The sequence below is a fragment of the Lactuca serriola genome, chromosome 9 (genome assembly GCF_051521515.1).
Source record: "Lactuca serriola cultivar US96UC23 chromosome 9, Lser_US96UC23_V15, whole genome shotgun sequence".
Taxonomy (NCBI): Eukaryota; Viridiplantae; Streptophyta; class Magnoliopsida; order Asterales; family Asteraceae; genus Lactuca; species Lactuca serriola.
The window spans coordinates 381,208-389,064 of record NC_136416.1 but is presented as its reverse complement, the minus strand read 5'-3'; the positions used below and the strand labels follow the sequence as shown (position 1 = coordinate 389,064).

Genomic DNA, 7,857 nt, shown 5'->3' with positions numbered 1-7,857 from the left:
TTTGTACTTTGATAATTTTGATACATTTTCTTTACACTTTTATTGAGTAGTTGGAATGAACGAATGACTATTTGGTTGACTTAAAGAAAAGTTTTACTTAGTATTTTTGGGACGTTACACAAAGTATTTAGAAAAAGCTTACTCTTTCCATGTCTGACATACAAGATTCATATAGGAAAAAAACCAAACTAAGTTGTAAATTGAATCTGTAGCTTTGATAGAGTAAAAAATGCTTATATAATCAGTTTAATGATGACAAAGGGGGGGGGGGGTGTAGACATTTCATCAAACACCTATGGTGCAAGACCACACAACATTTCGACTGATACAATCAATTAAATGTATTGACCAAATATGAACCATTGAAGGTGGAAAAGCAAATCTATTTATCAACTCAAATATAAATTATTGGTGAATATTATCGTTTACCTCATGTCTAGGTTGAGCTATAGACAACAATATGAAGAGGATAATGTCGATTTGATGCTATTTTACGAAAAGTATATACCTCATAAAAAGATCAAGAGAAAACCTAGGGTTCCAAATTAACCACTCCTGAAATTGAATCAAAAGCATATACATAGATTATAACCAAAAAGTCACCATGCCAAAGTAGACGGGGAAGTTAACTAGAAAGATTAGAATAAGCAGCAATCGAAGGGTCGATCATGTAAGAACCAAAAACACAAACGATATGTCGCTTATAGAGCATTCGATATTTGGGAGGAGTTTGGAGGAAGCTTGTAGCGATTTTCGTAGCTTCAGAAAAAACATCGACGTCAATAGTGGGATTTAAGAAACGAAGATGGTTTTGTATTGGAATCGACATTTGGGATTTTGTTGGGAAAGTACACCGACTGGGGAAACGATAAGCCTTGTCGACACCAATCCCATTTTTATTGGCTTAGACTAGCGGTGGAATCAGGCACACCAATCTCATTCTTATTGGCTTACACTAGTAGTGAAATCAGGTAGGGACCAAAAGTAGCAATTTCAATAAAGATTGTGCCAAAAATGTCAACTTTTGAAATATTATTGTTCATAAGGTTTGTGTGTGTGTGTGTGTGTGTATATATATATATATATATATATATGTAGGTTTAAATATGGATTAACAAATATTGTGTGGATGTAGAGATTAATATAGGCCAAGTATTATTGAATTTTAATAAATAATTAATTAAATCTTCCACCCTTTAATTTAGGCAAATTACTTTATTTAAAATCCTACTGCCTATTTCATCCACACCCACAAAATCGCCTCCCGCTTCCATCGAAGATGTCAAGATCGTCAGCACAAAATCGCCTCATGCTTCCATCGAAGATGTCAAGATCATCGGAGGGAAGCTCTCAAGTGTGCTGTCCGCTATTCCGGATGTCGTGACAAATAGAGATCGTCTCTGGGGTTCGAAGAGGTTGAAGAGACAGAGGGAAAAGGGGAGGTCGTCGTCTCCGGGGTCGGCGAGACCGAAGGGGAAAAGCAGCGCAGGGTCTGCTCCAGCAATCAAATGTGAAAAGAAGGGAGAAGGCTGATCGGAGAGGGTCAAGGCAGCAACAACACACGATCTGGGGAGATGCGAAGGAGGCTGCTGCCCTCCTGACCACCGGGTACCTGCAACCTCTTGACTAATCGAAAAGCCCTCCTACAGCGGTACTGGACAACCCACGAAGATGAAGAGGAGTGTTGCTCCGATTGATAACATGTTTTCTTTTTCTTATCCTTCGTCACATCTTTACATAATTATGAGTTTTGGTGTCCTTAATTTTTTCTTAAATGTACCAGTTGAGTCGATTCTTAGATGTGTACACCTAATTCTTATGCGTAGCAATTTCTATAGAATTGATGTATTTATGTGGATTTGTTTCTCTGTATATATACATAATGGTGTTTCTAAGTGTGTTAGAAGACAATGAATGAACCACATGAATTCTTGAAAATATAGTGATGTTGTTTTCTAAAAAGGTCATAACCCACATAGCTTTTAGTAATTGTAAGGTTTGAAGCTGTCAAGTTTTTCTTAATTCAGCCATCAAACTTAATTTCTAAACCACATGTTTTCTTATTATTTGTATAATCTTATTCCCATGCGTATTTCTGTTTTTTTAATACAAGTCTTTGTTTACTCGTTAGTTGAAGATCTAAAGTCAAAGGAAATAAATCCCCTTCTAGGAAGAAGGAGAATATTCTTATAGAATGGAGATTTTTTCAAGACTTACTTACTATGAAGCTTGTATTCTTATAGAACTTGACAAAAATTCAAAAAAATGACACTGTATTTTTATAGAATGTAACAGTAAAAATTGTTTTTTTGTTTATTTTTGGACCTTAGATTCTTCAATAATATTAATAATAGATGATTATTCTTTAAGAATGTTGCTATTCTTCAACTCATGGTTCAAAAATTTGTTATTTTTCAAAATGCTCATTCAATCAGAATATGTATTCTATTAGAATATGTATTTTAAACTCTTGGTCCACATTCATCCCTACATCCACACAATACTTACCATCCACATTATAACCTAGCCCTATATATAATATAATATAATATAATATAACTTTTCTTTCTTTTCTTTATGTTGCCTGAAAACTTTAAACACAAACATCAAATTTTTACTAGTGAAGGTGTTCAAGAAAAAATATTAAAGGGTGTTTAAAATTACTTTTCAAATTGATTTTTTGGACTTTTGGTTTTTTCAAAAACCCAAAAGTTTAAAATTGTGCTTGGCAATTTCAAAAGTTCTTCTAGATTGATTTTTTGGCAAGAAGAAAAAAGAGTTGTTTTAGAAGTAAGAAATTGATGAAATTTGGTGTCGTTTGACTTTTTGGTTTTTACCCCCTCAAAAGTTAATCCAAACACATTTTAAAAACCCATTTAAAAAAAGCTATAAATCTAAAAATCTTTTTGTCAAAAATGATTTTTTTAGGTTAAAAAGCAATCCCAAACACCCATTTATTGTTAATTAGCTTATAAAATATATACTTTAATAAATAAAGATTTTTTTTGTCACATGTTATACTCTTATTCATTTGACCACATGTCATTTTATAGTTATTTAAATTAATTTTTATGCATATGCCATTTTATGATTTTATATATTTATTAAATTTCATATAGTGTTAAATATAATAATTACAATAAGTGTAATAATAAATGAATATCAAATTCATTAATAAAATTATATTTTAATTTCAAAATCCTTAAATTAAAGACCTGTTAAATTATTTTTTTATTTATCTAAATTATATGTTTAAATTTAAATGGTAGAAAAACATTTTCATTTTAACTTTTTCTCTGCTTAAATCCCCTTTCATCTAACAAGGGCTTTGGGCATCATTATGAAGAAATCTAATATAATTGTTGAAACAAGCACAAATTTAGCATAGTTTGTGCGTCGGCCAAAAGTAATAAGAATAGAGGAAAAGAGATGTCAGAAGTGGATCGCTTATTAGCAAAGAAAGTAGCTGATCGATACCTGAAATGTGAAGTACTTGGGGAAGGTACCTATGGCGTCGTCTACAAAGCCATTGATACCAAGGTATTGTAATACTCTGTGTGGCTATTGAATGGGTATGTAGCATAAAATTTAGGGTTTCTGTTCCCCTTAAAATAATCTCCCCATGATTCTTAGTTGAATAAAATTTAGGGGTTTAGGGTATGTCACTGGAAAGTAATTCCATTATACCAACCAACAACAAGGATAATTGTGTGTATGTTTTACTCTGTACATATAATCTCTATATATTAAGATATCAAAAGAAATAGAAAACGCATAACAAATTGCTTTTACATTTGCATGCATTTTTCAGTGTTTGATTTTGCATTGGTGAATGGTGATGTTTATTTAAGTTGTGGGTTGTGGGACAGACAGGGCAAACTGTTGCAATAAAGAAAATCCAGCCTGGGAAGCAGAAGGAAGGGGCAAATTTTACTGCTCTAAGAGAAATCAAGTTGCTGAAAGAGCTCAAGGATCCAAATATAATAGAGCTGATTGATGCTTTTCCTCATAAAGGGAACTTGCATGTTGTTTTTGAGTTTATGGAGACTGATTTGGAAGCTGTTATCTGAGATAGGAACATTATTCTTTCCCCCACCGATATAAAGTCATACCTTCAAATGACATTGAAAGGACTTGCCTTTTGCTATACGAAATGGGTTTTGCACAGGTAGGTAGGTAGTTGATGATTTTTTTAGCTTTGAAGTAGTTGTTAATGCCTAATGGCCCACATGAACCTGAAATGGATGTTGGTTGTGTTGGCAGGGATATGAAACCAAATAATCTATTGATAGGACCCAATGGACGACTAAAACTTGCAGATTTTGGACTGGTATGCATATTTGGCAGCCTCGGCAGAAGGTTCACTCACCAGGTAGGTATCCAAATTTTCTTTTGTATCAATCAGTTCATGTGTATCATAATATCATAACAATAAGTCATTTTATATTTTTGATAAGGTAGGTGTTTGCTCGATGGTATAGAGCTCCAAAACTATTATTTGGTGCCAAACAGTATGGTCTTGGGGTTGATGTTTGGGCATCAGCTTGTATATTTGTTGAGCTCCTTCTACGCCGCCCTTTTCTACAGGTTGGTTGCTTATTTGAAAGCTAAAAGCCTTTGTTTTTTATTTAATAAATAAACATAACATAACATAACATATAATTGTTGTCAGGGTAGCAGTGACATGGATCAGTTGGGGAAAATATTTGCTGCATTTGGGACTCCCAAAGCTTCTTAGTGGGCAGATATGATTTATCTTCCTGATTATGTTGAGTACCAGTATGTTCCTGGGCAGCCACTTCGGGCGACGTTTCCAATGGCCAGTGATTATGCATTGGATCTGTTATCTAAGATGTTTGTGTATGATCCAAAAGCTAGAATTTCAACACACCAAGCATTAGAGCATAGGTAGGTTGTTAGGTAATATTAATAATCCTCTCAGTTGATTATTTATTAAGTAAAAAATCTGATGATATTGGTAGGTACTTCTCCTATGGACCTCCACCTACTGAACCAACTTTGCTTCCACGACCTCCACCAAAGAAAGAGTCTACATATTTTAATCCATCGACTATGTTGTCACCTGCAACTAGGAAATCAAGAAGAGTCATGCCAGTGCCAGTGTTAGTGTCAGTTCCCGACCATGGAAATGGAAATGAAACAAGTGGACCCACACCAATGTCACTTGATTTTTTTGTCTTTGCAGTAAGACCTCCAGCTAGACCAACTATTATCAGGTAAATACCATTAACAATATATTTTTTATTACACTCCTCCCTCTATCTGAAATCTTATTTTTATTAACGGTATTACAACACAAAAGAACACATACTTTCGCTATTCTCTATTTCTCTCTCAATTGTTTATCATCAAATTCAGTGTATCTTCCAACTCTATTATAGATTGATTTTATTATGGAAATAATGTATTAGCTATTTTTTCACAATCTGGTTGTCTTTATTATGGAAATACTATACACCTACGACTAACACTCCATCTTTCAAAACAAGTGATGTACTTTTTTTTTTTACTATTTCAAACTTTTCCACCACATTTATTTCTTGAAAATTTTTCATACTCTCAAATTTTTTTTCAAAATTTGCAACACTTTTATTGAGATGGAAGCTATTTATATTCTTGAGAGTTCGCATTATTAAACAAATTTAAAACGCAAATCTTTGGGCCATAATAAAATGCAACACTGTCTTTTTTACAACTTCATAATCTTAATCATTTTTTTGCCCATTATTAATTATTGTATGATGTCTCAACTTAAATCTTTTTCCATATGTTTATTTCATTTTATTTTTATTGAGGGGTATTTTAGACATTTAATTGATAATCAAACATTTTTCTAAACAACATGCCAAGTCATTTTTTTAATGTCAATGAAGTGCTTAAAAAGCTGTATTTTTTATTCATCTAAGAAAGGTAAAAACTTGAACGTTAAGCTTAATGATGTTGATAATATTTTTTCACCCTTGAGCGCTTTCTTGATTGATCGAGTGAGTGAATGATATCCAGTAGATTAATAGATATGTTGGTGATCGTGATGTATATATGCTAATCGATGTTCATGAGACTTGAGTGTGGCAGGGGCAGGTGCCTCCCTTAATAAGGAAAATATAAAAAGAATCATGTGGACCAAATTATGAGTTATAAATAAAACAAGTAATGAAAGTTACCAAAAATGAAAGTATTGCGTTCTTATGTTATGGGGCAACACAAAAAGTTATGACATTCATTATTATTGTCATGAAGTTAGGTTTTCGGAAATCTTTGCTATGATTCTCTTCCATTAAAAAGACGAGTGTTTAAATTGTGGACTTGATAGGCGTTAGTTACATAGCTTTGGGCTTTGTTGATTCACATTCGATCTTAGTTCAGTTGTTATGATTTATAATGAGTCTTGTACGACTGTAGTGCTGACAGAACTCACCCGAAGAGAAAGTTGGACCTTGAGTTCCAAATCCCTGAAGAGTGATATGAGATAATCGAATCATAACTTAATTAATCTTGTTACCCATCTTGTTCTTGGCAAGACCATGCAAAGTTTATAAATCATCAAGACCACCATGTATGATTGATGATAGTATGTATGTTTACTAACATTTATATAAGGTCATGATCACATTTCTCTCGTTGGTTGCTGCAACTAAAAGTAATTTTGAAAGTTTTTATTATGTTGTAGCCAAGGGTGAAAGGGAGGTTCTGATTTTGGCAAGCATACTACGTAACATCACTAATTTGTATTCTTTTTCTTTCACAGATTCTGTTTTTGCTTTAATTGCTTTTGCTTGCCTTCCGTTTCTTTAATCAACTTGGTTTCATTTTTTTTTTATTTTTAAATTTTGTCACTATGCTCACCCCTAATAAACACTATACAAACATGTTGTACTGCTAGTACCAGAATTTTCTTCTATTCCATCTACATTTAAAATGTCACATAAAAACATATATCTTATTTCTAAAATTTTAATGACAATTTTTTATTTATTATATTATTTTATCAAAACATAATAATTAGAGTAAGATATAGTCTTGGTCCATGTGGTTTGGGAAAAATATCACTTTTGGTTATTATTGGGATTTTGTCATGGGTGGTTCCTCTCGAGGATTTTGATATCACTGTTGGTCCTTGGGAGTTAGGGTGGTGGGTATGGTTAACGGGGTGGTGAGGCCAGGTAAGCACCAAAAATCTTCTTAATCTCCACCTTTTTTTGGGGTGGTGTTCCATGTAAGGAACGATGTTGAGATGAAGAAAAAACGAGGAAGAAAGAAAGAAATCAAAGAGAAAATCGTGTTGTAGCTCATTGCCATCACCACTGAAGACCACATAACGGGAAGGGGAAGGGGGAGGCGGGAGTGTTGTTCCCCTGTGGTAATGCCATTAAAGGCTGTCTACGTCACAAAAACGACACTTGTCGTTGTCCACTCTGAGTCGTCTTAACCCTGCATGTTTCTTCCGTCCATCAATCAAACATGTCCCTCACATTGAGTTCATATATAGAGAACTCACCAATGTTAACATACTCCACATATGTTACCTTTCCATCTAGGTACTTTCTCTTCTTGGAACTTTGGAAAAAAAAAATACACCATGATTGATTCTCATTGGAAAGAAAATCGAAAGACCCTATATAAAAGAATGATTTTTTTAAGAAAAAACATTCTTTTTCAAAGATCTAAGCTAAAACATTGCTATGTTAAATTAATTGTAAACCTTATTCACATCTACACAAATTGATGAACAACAATTATGCCACATCGTGGGTTGGAACATCTTGTTTCCTTGCTTTTTCTCTCAAGATTTTTCTAATTGCAATGTTTAAGATTAAGGCAAATGATTGCAAGGAG

At 33.3% G+C, this 7,857-nt stretch overlaps 1 pseudogene across 1 annotated transcript; it reads left to right on the top strand.

Moving 5' to 3' along the window:
* The first annotated feature begins 3,342 nt into the window (after nucleotides 1–3,342).
* Nucleotides 3,343–6,908, top strand: LOC145076778 (cyclin-dependent kinase D-3-like; annotated as a pseudogene). Its single transcript, XR_013692802.1, has 7 exons — nucleotides 3,343–3,540; nucleotides 3,870–4,168; nucleotides 4,264–4,372; nucleotides 4,462–4,587; nucleotides 4,673–4,908; nucleotides 4,983–5,237; nucleotides 6,424–6,908. The product of XR_013692802.1 is annotated as a cyclin-dependent kinase D-3-like (transcript).
* The last annotated feature ends 949 nt before the right edge of the window (nucleotides 6,909–7,857 follow it).